This window comes from Theropithecus gelada, chromosome 3 (genome assembly GCF_003255815.1).
Source record: "Theropithecus gelada isolate Dixy chromosome 3, Tgel_1.0, whole genome shotgun sequence".
NCBI classification, from domain to species: Eukaryota; Metazoa; Chordata; class Mammalia; order Primates; family Cercopithecidae; genus Theropithecus; species Theropithecus gelada.
The window spans coordinates 33,299,517-33,313,493 of NC_037670.1; the positions used below are offsets into that span (position 1 = coordinate 33,299,517).

At 39.2% G+C, this 13,977-nt stretch overlaps 1 protein-coding gene and 1 long non-coding RNA gene across 8 annotated transcripts in view; one reads left to right on the plus strand and one right to left on the minus strand.

Annotated features, from left to right (window-relative positions):
* The window catches only part of GRIK1 (glutamate ionotropic receptor kainate type subunit 1), a 407,238-nt gene that overhangs the window by 309,642 nt on the left and 83,619 nt on the right, over positions 1 to 13,977 (plus strand). The gene's annotated exons all lie outside the window — the stretch shown is intronic.
* LOC112620459 overlaps positions 5,122 to 13,977 on the minus strand; it is a 33,458-nt gene continuing 24,602 nt past the window's right edge. Inside the window, exon 3 of the long non-coding RNA XR_003118531.1 lies at positions 5,122 to 5,333. This is a non-coding gene — a long non-coding RNA (uncharacterized LOC112620459). The remainder of the gene's footprint in view (positions 5,334 to 13,977) is intronic.

The window sequence follows — 13,977 nt, forward strand, 5'->3', positions numbered from 1 at the left end:
CTGTCTCTTCTGAAGTTTCTTTGACTCACTGGGTGATGGATTCCTATTTCAGTGGAAGCTTGCACTGTTTCCTCAGCCTCTTGACACCCAGGGGTACACCTCATGCTCTCTCTGCTGAAGCCTCCTGACCCCTTCGGACAGTCCCATTGACTATCTAAACCCAGGACATTCCCACAAAGTCTGCTGGATTTAAATCTGGCACACAGGAAACACTCCTTTATTCCTTTCTTGGAAATTCTGGGGTTATCTCTAATCCCAGTGCAAGCAACTTCTCCCTGTCAGCCAGAAAAGCAATTGGTCAACTCTGGTCAGCACTCTTTTGTCACTTGGGAGTCACATCACAGTCTGTAGTCCACTTTGCCTTTCTCACGTTTAGATCAGCCATTGGTCTTCTGCATCTTCAGCTGCAATGAACCTATTTCAGACTTCTCTTGGGTGACCCCCGGAAGCTCTATTAACCAGGAGTGGTGTTAGAAAGTGGCATCCCAAAGACAAGACTGGGCAGTGTGGACACACAGAGAGACAATAGCTGTCCCCAGAGAAATCTCTTTAGCAATCACCTGTACCACTCTCGTGACCTCTTTTATATATGCTTGATTTCGTAGTTGGACCCAGAAGATCTAGAACCATCTCTGGAGAACACTTCCTTTATACTTATGTATTGGGAACACTGAGGGGTGTCTGTCTCCCACTCTGGCATCCTGATATCCATTTTACTAGTACCTGAGTGGAAACATTACAGTAATATGGAGCCTGCCACTCAAATCATAGCTCTACAGGTTACCTAAGACCTCATTCCCTTAGTACACTCATCTGATTAACTAAGTCCTGTCAACTGACTGAGATATTTTTTCTCAACCTCTTTGCCCACTGCCCTCATCATTTTTCACCTGGACTATTGAAATAGCCTCTAACTAGGCTCTGTATCTTTAATCTCAGCCCTTTTGTAACTATTGTCCACATATAAACAAAGCGACATACATAAATGCACAGCAGGTATTCTACCCTTTACAAACACAAACCTGCTCATAGCTTCCTGTGTCCACATCCAGGTCCATATAGAGTGGAGACAGTGGCTTTTTGTTTTCCTGACTAAACCTGCCTAATAACACCCTTTTTGTCATATAACTTTCAGCCTGCCTGCAAAGCCCTACCTCCCATTTTTCACTTAGACCAACTCTTATTCAGAATTTCTTGTCTCTAGCAAGCCTTTCCTGAACCTCTGCTGGAGGGTGCATCCTCCTTTCAACTCTGTAGCTCTGGCATATCTTTATGTTAGCACTTAGCATGCTTCACTCAGGCACTGTAAGATCTTTCCGTGGGACAGAAAGCCAATTTATCTTTGTGTCCTCAGAGCACTGTGCCTGTACATGGCAGGCATTTAAAAGATGCTTATTGAACTGAAGCCAGAAAGTTACATTCTAGCAAATTCTTAATAAATTTTGCTAAACTAATACTCAATTTTAAACTATATAAATAGTTCCTAATTGATCTGCTCCAAAATAAATTTACTGCATAAGACTGAAAAATTATTTCTAAATGTCAATGCTTATGGGATGTCACTGAGAGATATATGAAATACGGGCAGTTTTCTGCCACTGCTTTGCTACAAAAAATGTAATTTACTGGTTCTATTTTGATGAAATGGAGATTATACATTTGACTATATAAACTTAATATTTGAATTCAGCTTTTAAAAATCAAAGAGTAAAAGATAAAATTATTCATTTAGGCACCTATATGTGCTTCATATTTGTTTTTATTTTTACTTAGTAGGTCACTATGGAGTGGGGTCTTTGTTTGTTTGGTTGGTTGGTTGGTTGTATGGGATCTGGGTAAAAATTTACAGTATTGAAAATAAAAAAAAGTCCCCGGAGAAACGTAAGCTCTGACATATTTTTATCCCACTGCATCTTCACTGAGTAACACTTCCCATTATTGCATGCCATTTGATCTTCATTGCCAGGACAAGCTGTTTCTTAGTTTAGTTAGATGACTTTGGATCTGGCAGCAACCTCAGTCAAATTTCTACTCTTTAGAAAAACTTCCATTTATATGTCTCATTCTGCACCTCTTGAAAGTTGCCTGCATTCTGACTCTTCATTCTTCAGCATCCCTAGCTAGTCTTCACTGTGTAAAAGAAAGCCATCTATCCCAGTAGCCCCTCACATTTAGGATATGTGGACCTATGGAAGAGTGGGTTTTCAGGTCCTTCCCTCAATTCCCTGTACAACTCTGGATGGATAAAATAGATTAGTTTCTAAAGGTTCACAATTTACATTTTTACATTTTTAACCAATCATATGTATTTGTCTTATGTATAAACATCTTTGTGTGTATTATAATAGTACAGCACCTGAGACTGGATAATTTATAAAGAACAGAAATTAATTAATTAATTAATTGTATTTATTTATTTTTGAGACGGAGTCTCGCTCTATTGCCAGCTGAGAGTGCAGTGGTGCGATCTCGGTTCACTGCAACCTCTGCCTCCCAGGTTCAAGCAATTCTCCTGCCTCAGCCTCTGAGTAGCTGGGACTACAGTCGTGTGCCACCACGCCTGGCTACTTTTTGCATTTTTCATAGAGACAGGGTTTCACCATGCTGGCCAGGATGATCTCGATCTCTTGACTTCATGATCTGCCCGCCTCAACCTCCCAAAGTGTTGGGATTACAGGCGTAAGCCACTGTGCCCGGCCAGAAATTTATTTCTTACAGTTCTGGAGACTGAGAAGTCCCAGATAAAGGTACCAGCATCCAGTCTCTGGCAAGGGCTTTCTCGCTGTGTTTCCACGTGGTGGAAAAGCAAAATGGCAAAAAGGGCCTAGCTAATTCCCTCCAGCCCTTTGTAAGGTTCCTAACCCCCATTCATTAGGGCTACAGCTTCATGACTTAATCCTTTCCTAAAGGCCCCACATCTTAATACTGTGGCATTGGAGATTAAGTTTCTACATGAATTTTCAAGGAGACAAAAGCCTTTGAACCATAGCAATAACTAAAGCACTAAGACGCCTATTCCTGAAATATTCAATCAGTGGCTAGGTGAACAATCTCCAACAAGAAATGTTGCAAAGGAGTGTTGGCCTCGAATGAAGGATTCTGTCAAACTCTTCTTAGTTTACATGATTCTAAATAACATTGATATTTATAAGATAGCATCAGGGACTCATGTCAATTATCCTTGTTTTCCCATTCAACTACTAATGTCCTGGTTCTACCCCACATTGATTAAAGAATTTGCTTTCTGTACCAGTCTGTGATATATGTGTGCATGTATGTGTGCACAGTTGCACACATGTTTAATTTACTTAGAGGAATATCATTTTACACATATACATGTTTATGGAAGGAGGTGAAGATATATGTGTTTTGTGAGACTATGTGTGCGTGTGTGTATTTGTGTCTGTATCTATTTCTTTGACAATTTGCTTTTCCAATTATCTCAAGTTTTGAATTATATCTAAGTTGGTACATATTTATTATTTATCCAGTTCATTCATTTTTCACCAAAATCTAGTATTCTATAATTAATCCATTCCAAAATACCTAGTATGTGGCAGATACTCTTTTAGACACCAAGAATGCAATCATGAGCAAAGAAAAGTCCTCACTCTCAAGAAACTTATACTCTAGTCAGGGAAATCAGACAAGGATCATTGAAAAAAAAAGCTCAGAAGAGGGAAGGGCATACCATATAATGCCCTTAAGAGAGAAATGGGCATTGCTATATTATAAAACTTCTCACAGATAACATGGGACTTGAATAAATCTCTGAAAGAAAATAGGGAGCAAAGCATGCAAATATTAAGAGGATGAAAGATCCAAGTAGAGGGAATAACTTGCACACTGAATACACATCAGCGTACTTGTCCAATCCCCTCTGCATGGATATTTTGGCTGCCTCTTTCTTTTATCCACACAGTCACACAATGCTGTGTTGAACATTTAAGTAATAGGCTCTCATGCACAAATCCAAGATTTGCTCTAGAGAAGCACTGCTGCATTGTCCAATAAAAACGTAATGTGAGTGGCATATATATTAGAGTTTTTAGTAGCCACATTAAAAGTAAAGGACAGGCGGAAAGGAATTTTAATAACATTTTATTTAACCCAGTATATCCAAAATATTAGCATTTCATAATGTCATCAATATATGAATTATTAATGAGCAATTGTACATTTTTTCATGAGTCTTTTTAATCCAGTGTGTCTTTTACACTTACGGTACATCTCAATTCTAACTAGCCACATTTCAAGTGTTCGACAGCCTCCTGTGGCTACCATAATGAACTGCTGTCTTAGCTTGGGCTGCTGCAACAAAATCCTATAGACTGGGTGGCTTAAGCAACAGGCTGTTATTTCTTATAGTTCTGGAGGCTAAAAAGTCCATGATCAAAGTGCCATCATGGTCAAGTTCTGGTGAGGGCCCTCTTCTTGGCTTGTAGATGGTTATCTTCTCATTGTATCCTCACATGATAAAGAGAAGCAGCACTGCTGTCTTCCCCTTCTAACAAGGACACTCATCCCAAGATGGGGACTCTACCTCATGACCTCATCTAAACCTAATTTTCATCTAAAGATCTCACCTGCTAGTACCATCACATTGGGGGTTATGACTTCAACATATAAATGTGGGGGTACACGGTTATTCAATCTGTAACAACAAACCAGCTTGAGACACACATCTAGAAGCAGGACTGCTGCTCATATACATTTTCAGCTCTACCAGCATAAGTTTCCTATTGCTGCATAAAAACTTACCACGAACTCGCTAGGTGCAGTAGCTCAGCCCTGTAATCCCAGCACTTTGGGAGACTGAGGTGGTCGGATCGCTTGAGTTCAGGAGTTCTAGACCAGCCTGAGCAACATGGTGAAACCCCCCTCTACAAAAAAATCCCCCCCAAAAAAAAAAAATTAGCCAGGCATAGTAGTGCATGCCTGTGGTGCTAGCTCAAAAGGGTGGGAGGATCACTTGAACCCGGGAGACAGAGGTTGCAAAGAGCCATGATCTCACCACTGCACTCCAGCCTAGGTGACAGAGAGAGAACGAGAGAGCCTGTCTCAAAAAATAAAATACACACACACACACACACACACACACACGCACGCAAACAAACTAGGGAGGTTAAAACAATAACCATTTATTATCCCAGTTTCTGTAGATGAGAAGTATGGACAAGCCCTTGTTGTGTTCTCTGCTCAGGGTCTCACAAAACTGAGAAGGGCATTGGCTGTGGGTGCTGCAGTCTTATTCTAGGTTCAAGGTCCTCTTCCAAGCTCACGTAGTTGTTGGAAGAATTCACTTTTTGCAGACATTATTGGCAGCTTGTTTCCTTAAGACCAGAAGAGAGTAAATCTCTGTTTTCTAAATCCCTTTTTATTAAAGAACTCATTTGATTAGGTCAGCCCTCCCCCGCAGGATAATCTTACTTTTTATTAAGTCAAAGTCAATTGATTACAGATACCTAATTGCATCTGCAAAACATTCCTTTCCCTTTGCCATAATCAATAGAATGATACCCACTACATCCTAAGGTCCCACTCGCACTCAAGGGGAGGGAATTACAAAGTGTATAGGTCACACAGGTTCATCTCAGAATTCTGCCTACCACAACTATACAGTGTCGAATTTCTCCACACCGTATGTTTCTGCTGCTTCACGGAGATCCCCGGCTTTACGTTCCCTCCATTTTCTTTATCTATCTACCTCCTATTGGCTTCTCTTTCTTTTCAAAACCATCTAGACTATTACTCTTTCAGGAATACCCTTAATTCCTTTTCACCTCATTTTCTGCTACACCCACATAAGAAAAGACTAATATTGTGTCAATACTATAGTGTGTCTTCTCTTTCCTGATGCCCAGGCAGCAAGGATGTATCTCAAAAAATCATCCATCCTTGCAGTTCCACCTCATGGCAAATCCATGGTGTCCAACAGTAATTGGGCTCCTAGGGCCACCTCTCAATCCTTTCACTTGTGTCTACTCATCTCTTCCATTCCCCTCGGCAATTTATCATTTCACTGGGCCACAATTCAACCTTTACTACCTTCATTCTCAACTTACTGCCAACTTATGTGAGAAAATTGGCCGGGCACGGTGGCTCATGCCTGTAATCACAGCACTTTGGGAGGCCAAAGCAGGCAGATCACGAGGTCAGGAGATTGAGATCATCCTGGTTAACATGGTGAAACTCCGCCTCTACTAAAAATACAAAAAATTAGCTGGGCGTGGTGGCGGGCGCCTAGTCCCAGCTACTCAGGAGGCTGAGGCAGGAGGATCATTTGAACCTGGGAGGCGGAGTTTGCAGTGAGCCAAGATCCGCCACTGCACTGCAGCCTGGGTGACACAGCAAGACTCCATCTCCAGAAAAAAAAAGAAAATTGAACTTAGTAGGTGTGAACACCTTCAATTTCCAACAACCCATTTAGCAAACTTTTTTCATGCCCATTCTCTTTCTCCAAAATCACAGGATGAGACGTTGTGCCTTTTCCTCAGTGTCTACTTGTACTGCTGTCCATCTTTGTCCTCTGCTAAGAATGTCCTTTCTGCCATTCTCTCTTCTTCTGTGTTGGACTAAACCCAGCAGCTCCGCTCAGGGATCACATTTTCCAGAAAGCTTTTGCAAATAGAGCGTGTGCGCACACACACACACAAACACACACACACATACATTTCTCCTTTCCTCGTTTATCCAAAACTATGCTGTGTATATCTTCACCATTGCATTTTTATCATTGTACTATAAATACATTTCTATGTGTCTACCTCTTCAGTATGCATTGCATTTCTTGGAAACAAGAGCTGTTAAATTCATTTTGTTAACCCAGTACCTAGCTCTCTTCCTGTGTAGAGTAGGGGCTCAATAAATCTTGTGACTAAATAAATATTTCTTTAAATATAAATATCTCACTCAACCAGACTAACTAGAGCAAGACATGAATTCAACCCACGTGGAATCCATTATTTATCTTCATAGATGAACCATCCATAAATAACATATTGTTTACCTATAATGATAAGCATCTGGGCAACAAAGACAATTACATGATTAATATGATCAAAGTAATTTGAGTAATTTGAGACTGACTAATCTGATTTTGGGGTTTTATTGACCACATTATCCAGCTAATTAGACAAGAGCCCCATTCCCACCCACTTCACCTACATGAATGTCTCAGGTTTGTGATCCTGCCCATTTAGTTGATTTGCATGTACAGAAGCCAATTTATTCCATTTCAGAAAACAAGCCACCACACGAGCCAGAGCCAAACAAAACTAGCTTTTTGTAAAAGAAAACCCAGGTGCATATTCTAAGATAAATCCTTAGGAAATAAAAACCAGTTTACCCAGAGTACATGGCATAGACATAGTTAAAGTCAGCAGATTTAGAGTTGGAAATCAAATATTGGCAAGAAAAGCTATTATATTTTTAAATTATGCAGTGATCCATGCAAGCTGTTATTGCAAGATAATGGGTTATAAACAGCACACATAATAGTTAAAATAATTATATATTGAACAGATGAACATATGATAAATGCATCATTTCAGTTCCTGAAATAGCTGACATCCTAGGAAGTTGTGTGGTCTAAAGGTTATGTTTATCATTTCTTCCTTTGCTTAATGTTTATTTTCATCACCATTATTATGTATACTTCAGATTTGTTTTTAAATAGCTTTTCTGAGAACTGACTTAAAATTGTGGATGACTGGACATGGATTACATTTCTTAGATGAAGGGTGAATTTCAGATATTTGTCATTGTATAGTACTCTGGGGACCTGAGTAAAACAGTAATTGTACAGTTACTCCATCAGGGCTATGTTTATACAATAGATACTGAGTGAGCCTTCTTTAATTAAAAACAAATGAAATAACACCATGATGAATTACATCTAAGTCTTCTATTCAAAAGTCAGGACTAAGTATAAACAAATTTTTGAAATCCATAAAATGCCTTCTTTGTTCTCTTTTCCCTATACTATATTCCCCAAGGGTACCTTGGTCTCTTGATCTTACTCTCAGAAATTCTATATTAAAGTGTTAACAAAAGGAAAGCTTGTTAACCAGATGAATGATTACCTTAATTAATAAGTTATTAATTCATGTTTAAAGGTGTCACTCCTCTCCTGCACATTCACAGGCCAATAGGGAATTCCTAAACTTGGAAAGCCTTCAAAATTCCAAGAAAAATCTCATAAGAGTTGAACTGAGGTGTAAGAACTGATTTTGGAATGGACAGGAATTGAGTCTGACTGCTTTTTCAATTCCACCACCAAAGAGTTGAAATCATGTGACCTGCTCAAGGCCATGTGTACCAACCAAACTCTACCATGGAGAGAAAAAGGGACAATGGGGTGATGGTGTGGGGACAGGGATCTGTTTCTTCTGCATTGTAATCCTGTTACCTTTTCTCAGTGTCATGGCCAGCAGAAAGCAGATCCTGATTTCCTAGGTCTTGGTACCTTCCCTCTACTTTTCTCTCATGACTTAAATGTGTGTAACTTTTGGAAGTGCTGCTTTATTCAATTATGCCTTCCACAAATATTTTGGAAAATGTAAGCAAAATACTTTCCACCATCAAAAAATTAACCGATTGGGAGAGTACTAACATGAATAACTACATAATAAATGTTTGCAATACGAATAGTTAAGATAAGAGTTAAGACAGCTAGCATAGTTACCGTAATACAAGACTTGATACATTATGCTAGAGAGGTAACAAGTAGTCCCCTACAAGAACCCAGAGGGTTTATTTAAACCATATTTTCTTGTCTTAAAATATTTTCATCACATAACTAAAATTTTTTGCCCTTTGAATTTGTGTAGTAAGTGTTGGAATAGCCCCTCTTATAACTGCAAAACTCCTGAAATGTGATTTGATCACCATTTCAACATGCAACATTTGTTTTCAAATACTGCATTGCTAATGGAACCCATTCTTCAGGCATCCAGGGCAAAAAGGAAGACTCCTTGCCAAAGGTTCATATTGAAAATGTGCTGGGTGATTCATTTAGTATAACTGATTGTTCTTCACAATTCCCAGGCATCAACACATACAAAAACCGATGATGCTAAACATTGACATCCACCAATAAAATTATGACTGGAGCACATGAATCAATTAGCAAAAACTAGACAGAATAGTCAAAGAGTGCCCTATTAATAAAAATTCTATTTGAAACAAAGAAAAGGAGAAGTGATCCTGGAAGCCCAGCATCAAGGTGTCAGCAAGTTTGGTTTTTTCTGAGCCCTCTCTCCCTGACTTGAGATGGCCACCTTCTTGCTGTGTCCTCCCCTGGTCTTTTCTTCATGTGTTCATCTCTGGCAATGCTTCTTCTTATAAAGACACCATTCACACTGGATGTTATGATTTCAATGTGTCCCCCACAGTTTCTGTGTTGGAAACTTAGTCCCCAATGCCACAGCATTAAGTGGTGGGACCTACAGCAGGTGATTAAAGCATGGGACTCTGCCCTCACGAATGGATTACTGCTGTTATCCATACCTGATGAAAGAATGAGTTTGGTCCTCTGTCTCTCAAGTGCATGCATTCTCTGATGCTCTCTTGCCCTTCCAGGTTCCACTATGTAATGACTTGGCAAAAAGGCCCTAACTAGATGCTGGCACCTTAATGTTAGACTTCCCAGCCTCCAAACCTGTGATAAACAAATTTCTTTTTTAAAATAAATTAGTCTGTGGTATTCTGTTACAGCAATACAAGTGGACTAAGATATTGTATTGAATTAAGGCCCTACTTTTATCACCTCATTTAACCCTAATTTCTTCTATAAATGCCCTATAAATGCCCTATCTCTAAATATAGTCGCATTCTAAGGTGCTGGGGGTTAGGGCTTCAACATACGAATTTGGGGGGATACAACTTAGTCCATAACTTTGCTCATATTCACTCTTCAGGAGTAGGACCATTTAATTAAAGGACAAACAGTCATGCATACCACTTACTAGGATGACTCGGAAACATTCACTTTGCAGTCAATATTGAGCAAGATATACTGTGTGCTGGAAGTGTTGCAGGAACTGTACTACTAAGACAAGAGAGACATGGTCCCTAACTTCAAGGAAGCAGAGTTCAACATGAAGAGAGACATGAAAGCAAATATGTGCATTATATATTTGCATACATTTGGCCACATTATAGCTGGTATGGGGGAGTGGTTGTCAGAGCAATAGAGTTCTTCCACCTCAGTACTTAAGTTACTTTAAAACCTTCTCAGAGGACCTGAGGGTTGGCCTCAGCTTTGGAGGATGAATTGGAGGTTGGCAGGCAGCATGGTGGGGAAGAACACTCCACTCTTGAGAACTGGTTGGCGGCTCAAGGAAGTATGGTAGGAGGTTAAATGGTATCAGCAGAGGCCAGATAATCAAGGGCCTTCTATGCTGTACTAAGGATCCAGAACAATTCTGTGGGCCAGAGATTCTCACAATTAAGTGTGCACCAAATCACCTGACAAAACCTCTGAAAACGAATTACTTCTCACATTCACTTCCCAGAAACTTAGATGATCCTATGCAAGTTTGAGAGAGATTGCATTTTAGGCATTAAGATAAAGTTAAATTATGTTGCCCGTTCTCTATCCCTTGTATAATTCAATATAACCAATGATGTGAGGTATATTATGATGTGCTTTATATTGCATTATTCACAAGTAAAGCTTCATAACGATCCACAATATGGAAGATATTAATAGACACATCAATTAACTTAAGGCAAAATAAGCATGGCCTCATGCCCTCCACATGTTAGACTACATAAGGATCTAACAGAGCAACACAGACCTGCTATGAGCTCCCCCTGAGGAACAGGAAGTAGTGAGAAGGGAAGAAGAAAGGCCTGGATCAAACTGTTCTTTCTCCCTAATTTCCAGAACACCAGGAGAGTCAGAGATGTGAGCTGGAGAGTGCACGGGTCTTGCAGAGAAGGAGGGCACGCCCTCTCCACTAACCTCCCACCGTTCCTTCTTGGTCCTCCATAGGCCAAACCACAAGTTTAGCCCCCAGCCTGGGCTTTAGTCATCTACGTTATTAAAATNGGCCAAACCACAAGTTTAGCCCCCAGCCTGGGCTTTAGTCATCTACGTTATTAAAATTACAACCTAATGATTTAAACTTCAAGCGAATTACAACTTGAAAATAGTACTTGAATACTGACTTCCTCTATGTGCAGCTTAAGAAGAATCACTCAGAGAAACAGATGAAAACATTCATTGTTGGCTTTTACTTAAACAGATGATTCTAAGGTTTGCTTTGGAAATTCAGGTTTTGACACTATAACTTGAACTGACCTTTGGTTATAAATGTTAGAGATTTTCTACTCATTTCTTTCCTTTATTGATTTGATATTAAATACAGCTTTAAAGTTTAAGTGGCATGATTAATAGGAGTAAAGGCAACGCCTTTAAAAATGATTTTTTAAAAATGCCTTTTTCCTCCCTCCTAAATATCTTATACCATTTTTAAATATTCTGCAATGGAAAACAGGCTGGTACTAATATCTAATTACCTAAATCTAGATTCACTCAAGTAGTTTAGCTTTGATTTATAACCCCATAAAGGTTCTAATAAAGGAATGACAGCATTTGTGTTTAAAATTCTTCTGAATAAGACAGGGTAAAATAAACATTTTTCTGAATCAATACATGTCATGAGTGTAGTCACCACCAAATATTTTAGAGGACAATTTCAACAATTGCAAGGGATTTAATTTTAAAGGAATAATGAAGATTTTAAGTATCACAAACTGTTCACCTAATTTTGAACCTCTACTAAGTTTGTTCTGTTCAATGTGTTACACATTTTCTTTTCATCACACTATTTTTAGAAATAAAATCATAGCATCATTATACACAAAAAACACATCCAGCCAAAGATGGCAATTATCCACATTTTGTCAACAAGATTTGCCAACAAAACATTTCAAAAATAAAGACAATAAATGAAATTCTCTCTATGAAAGATTACTTCAGCATTAGACAATTATTCTGTATGTGTTTAGCTGGAGAATCCACACTTTAGACTTAGTAACTCTCAAAATGAATATTGTTGAGCTTGAGTTTTTCATAAGCTGTAATTAATTTCAAAAGTTCATACCTGAAATAAATAAAATAGAATGAATAAAAAGCACTGGTATAAGGTAGTAGGTGTTTGACCCTATGTAAGAGTCAACATGTTATTCACTAAGATGTTCATGAAATAAGGGTATTTTTAAGCTGGCATTATACATTGAGCAATTAAAGATGAACACGAAGAAGTAAAGGAAGATAAAATAAACACAAATAGCAAAGTCTTTGGAATGAGACAACCTAAGTAAAGCTTGGGTTTCTCATTAACTTATCATGTCATCTTGGCCTGAAATTCAGCTTCCTATTGATTTTTTTTTTTTTTTTTTAAGGAGATTTTTCAAAAACCTGCCTTGCAGGGTTTGGGTCGTAACTAACTGATATGGTTTGGCTGTGTCCCCACCCAAATCTTGAATTATAGCTTCCATAATTCCCATGTGTCATGGGAAGGACCCAGTGGGAGGTAATTAAATCATAAGGGTGGGTCTTTCCCATACTGTTCTTGTGATAGTGAATAAGTCTCACGAGATCTGATGGTTTTCTAGAGGGATTCCCCTGCACATGCTCTTGCTCTTGCCTGCTGCCATATAAGAGGTCCCTTTGTCCTTTCTTCGTTTTCTGCCACGATTGTGAGGCTTCCCCAGCCATGTGGAACTGTGAGCCCATTAAACCTCTTCCCTTTATAAATTACCCAATCTCAGGTATGTTTTTACTAGCAGCATGAGAACAGATTGATACACTAACTGAGATGACATGTAGTCTGATAGGCAGTCAATATGTTAGCTTCCATCATCCTCCTTCTCTATGATCTTACAGTAAGTTTCCACATTATCTTGAAGATATTATAATTATTACCATGAATAGACAAATGAAGAGCAAATTTGCCAGTTGGGAATAAAATTTTAGTAAACTATGGATTCACATATCATAAGATATAGTTGAGGTCACTTTCCCTAGAAGGAAAACCTAAGATGGGGAATCTTGTGCAAGTGACCTATTGAGGAAGTGCTCTCAGGAGAAACCAGTAATGGAGTAAGGAAAGTTGGATATGACAGAGGAAGAAACTAGGAGAAATCAAATATTAGCCATATCCCACAGGAGATCTTTAGAACATAAATTTTCATCCAAATATACATGATCCTAGGAGGCTAGTATTCCCTAGTATTACTCATTCTTTGGCTGTTGGTCACCACCCTTCTGGGAATTTGGGACACGATCTCCCAGGCATCTCAGAACCAGCAGGCTCTTGTAGACCAAGGATAACCAACACTGCCTATAGCTAGGGAATGAGTGTAACAGGCTGGTGGAGGAGAATTGGGCAGGACACCAATAGTGACTACTATAGGTAGGAGAAGCTACACTGATTTCAACCACATAGATTTTATTCTAAAGCATGTCCTCCAACGTAGAGTACTGTCAACTTAAACAAGACCAGAATAGCAATTCAACTTTTTGAAACAAAATACAAGAACAACTACTTTTTAAAAAGGTTTACTATAGGATTCTTTGAGCAAGAAAATATTCTTGGAGGCCAGGCGTGGTGGCTCATGCCTGTAATCCCAGCACTTTGGGAGGCTGAGGCAGGCAGATCACCTGAGGTTGGGAGTTTGAGACCAGCCTGACGAATATGACGAAACCCCTTTTCTACTAAAAATAAAATAATTAGCCGGGTATGGTGGCAGGCACCTGTAATCCCAGCTACTCCGGAGGCTGAGAGAGGAGAATCACTTGAACCTGGGAGGCAGAGGTTGCAGTGAGCCAAGATCATGCCATTGCACTTCAGCCTGGGCAACAAGAGCAAAACTCCATCTAAAAAAAAAAGAAAAAGAAAAAAAAGAAGAAAGAGAGAGAGAAAGAGAGGAAGGAAGGAAGGAAGGAAGGAAGGAAGGAAGGAA